The sequence below is a fragment of the Rhinopithecus bieti genome, unplaced genomic scaffold (genome assembly GCF_001698545.2).
Source record: "Rhinopithecus bieti isolate Rb0 unplaced genomic scaffold, ASM169854v2 scaffold_49524, whole genome shotgun sequence".
Lineage (NCBI taxonomy): Eukaryota > Metazoa > Chordata > Mammalia > Primates > Cercopithecidae > Rhinopithecus > Rhinopithecus bieti.
Window position 1 is genome coordinate 17506 of NW_016819407.1, and position 3482 is coordinate 20987.

Here is a 3482-nt window from a genome sequence, read left to right on the forward strand (position 1 = left end):
GCCTTAACTTCGGTATTTACCCAGGAGTCAATCAAGAGCAGGTTGTTCAATTTCCATGAAATTGTATGGTTTTGAGTGAGTTTCTTAATCCTGAATTCTAATTTGATTGCACTACGGTCTGAGAGAATGTTTGTTATGATTTCAGTTCTTTTGCATTTGCTAAGGTGTGTTTTGATTCCAATTATGTGGTCGATTTTAGAGTAAGTGCCATGTGGCACTGAGAAGAATGTATATTGTGTTGATTTGGGGTAGAGAGTTCTGTAGTCGTCTACTGGGTCCACTTGATCCAGGGTTGAGTTCAAGTCTGAATATCCTTGTTAATTTTCTGTCTCATTGATTTGTCTAATACTGACAGTGGGGTGTTAAAGTCTCCCACTATTATTATGTGGGAGTCTAAGTCTCTGTGTAGATCTCTAAGAACTTGTTTTATGAATCTGGGTGCTCCTGTATTGGGTGCATATATTTTCAGAATAGTTAGCTATTCTTGTTGAATTGTTCCCTTTACCATTATGTAATACCCTTCTTTGTATTTTTTTATCTTTGTTGGTTTAAAGTCTGTTTTGTCAGAGACTAGGATTGCAATGGCTGCTTTTTTCTTTCAAACTCTAATATCCTTTTTCTCCATTTGCACTGTATTCTGAGAGTGTGTTTGGTACAATGCCAATGTTTTTGAATTTATTGAGACTTGCTTCATGACTGGGCATGTGGTTGATCTAGCATATGTTCCATGTGCAGATCAGAAGTATGTGCTGTGGTTTTTGGGTGGAGTGTTCTGTAGCTGTCTATTAGGTCCAATTGGTCAAGTGTTGAGTTTAAGTCTGGAGCTTCTTTATTAGTTTTCTGCCTTGATGATCTGTCTAAAGCTTTCAGTGGAGATGTTGAAGGCTCTCACTATCATTGCATGGTTGTCTATGTCTTTTCATAGGCCAAGAAGGACTTGTTTTATGAATCTGGGTGCTCTAATGCTAGGTGCATATATAATTAAGACACTTATGTCTTCTTGTTTATCTTTATCCTTGTTTACCCTTTATCATTATGTGATGCCCTTCATTGTCTTTAATTTTTATTGTTTTAAAGACTTTTATCTGATATAAGAGTAGAAACTCCTGCTCAAGAAAGAGTTTAATTAACACAAGGCCACCAAGAGGCAATCCTGGTGTTGTCACTCAAATAAGTCTCTATGAGAGTTCAGAGGTTAGGGTTTTTCAAGGATAGTTTGGTAGGCAAGGGGCTAGGGAATGGGTGCTGTTGATTGGTTGGAGATGCAGTCATGGGGTGTGGAAAATGGTCTTCATGCAATGAGTCCACCTCTGGGTAGAGGCCATAGGACTAGTTGAGTCTTGTGTCTGGGTGGGGTAAGTCAGTTGCCAGAATGCAAAAGTCTGAAAAAAAAAAAAAAATCTCAAAAGACCAATCTGAGGTTCTACAATAGTGATGTTATATATAGAAGCAATTGAGGAAGGAAGTCAAAAATCTTATAATGCCTGACCATATTGACTCTTGAGCAGTAAGAAACTATAGAAAATATGCCTATATTTTAGCAGAATTTAGGTCTTTCCCATAATCTAATCTTGTGGTCTTTCATTAGTTTTATGAAGATTGTTTCAGCCCCCAAACATAGAGGGGATTAGTTTTAGGAAGGGACTATTATAATCCTTTCTTCCAAGTTAAACCATAAACTAAATTCCTTGCATAGTTAGCTTGGCCAATGCCCAGGAATGAGTGAAGACTGCCAGCCTGTGAGGCTAGAACCAAGAAGGAGCTAGCCATGTTGGATTTCTCTCACTGTCATAGACTTTTCAAAGGTGGTTTCAAAAGGGAAATCTACTTTTCTGATAAGAGGGGTTGAAGTTATAGGAGTCCCACAAATAGAGCATAACGAATGTGATGCAGGTAAAATTTGAAGAAATAATGGCTGAAAAATGCCCACGTTTGATAAAAGACACAGACCTACAGATCCAGGAAGCTTAGTGAAATCTAAACAAGTTAAGTCTAAAAAAATCCAGGCCCAAGCATATCATATTAAAACTGCTGAAAACTAAAAATAAAGAAATAATTATCAATTGCAGCCAGACAAATATAATACATGAGTTATAAGAAAGCAATGACTTGCCTGTCTGTGGATTTCTTATCACAGTGGAACAGCTCTACCATGGCACGCTGGCCATCTTGCACATTTCCACATAGGTTCCACAGGCAAGGCTAAACCATACCTTCACCTAATCCTGCGATCTTTCTGAAACATGGTTTGATAGGCAGCATATTAGGAGCTATCGCAAGTTTCTCACTTGCCTCCCTAGTTTTTGAGAGGCTGCCGTGAGCAAGGTCCTCATCCTTCCTCCCTGGATCTGGTGAAGTGTAGGGCTACTCACCTTGCCTCCTCCCCTTTAACTAAAGTCTAAAGTTGGCTGTTCCATGACAGAGCAATCCTCTGCTTATATTGTTAATCATCTGGTCCACTGAGTTCAGTGTCATCCTGTGGGAACAGGGATGCAGATAGTTGACACCATGCTGATCTTGCTTATGCTATCAGTGTGAGTACAACTGTCTAACTCCATTTGTACTTGCTGTCTCCTTACTAGCTGAATCTATGGAACTGTAAGAAGCCAACATAACAGTTGCTACAATGTTGCTGCTCAGGAAATGCTTGACACTCATCAGAAACCATTTAGGCTAGAATGAAAGTACAAAACATTTTTTTTAATTCTAAAAGAAAAGAGCTGCCATTCCAGAATTCTAGGTGGAAATATACTTCAGGAAAGACAAAGGAAAAATAGATATTCTCAAATGAAGGAAAAGTAAGAGAATTGCCAGTATAACTGCTGTAAAGATTTGCTCAAAGTTCTTTACTCTGAGAGGGATATGATACCAGAAGGAAATATGAAACACCCGGAATAATGAAAGAAGTACAACATAAATGATAATTAGACTATGCTTATGTTGATTCTTAAAATATATTCAAGAGTTGAAATCAAGAGTTGCTGAGAACAGTGGCTCACACCCATAATCCCAGCACTTTGGGAGGCTGATTTGGGAGGATCACTTGAGCCTAAGAGTTCAAGTCGAGCCTGGGCAACATAGTGAGACGCTGTCTCTACAAAATTAAAAATTTCCCTGGGCATGATGGTGTGTTTCTGCAGTCCCAACTATTCGGAAGGCTGAGGTGGGATGATCACTTGAGCTCAGGAGTTCGAGGTGGCAGTCAGTTGTGATCATGCCACTGCACTCCAGCCTGGGCAACAGAGTGAAACTAAATCTAAAAAAAAAAAAAAAAAAAATCAAAACTTATAACACCGATTGGGGTTTAATGTGCAAAGGTGTAATACAGAACTCAACTATTAATATAATATAAAATGGGGTAGGGTAAAAGGACCAATATGATGATGAGAGCTCTATATTCCTTTGAAGTAGCAATTGATTAGTTCTAAGTAGACTATAAAAAGTTAAACATGTATATTGTAATTACTAGAGCAACAAATTGA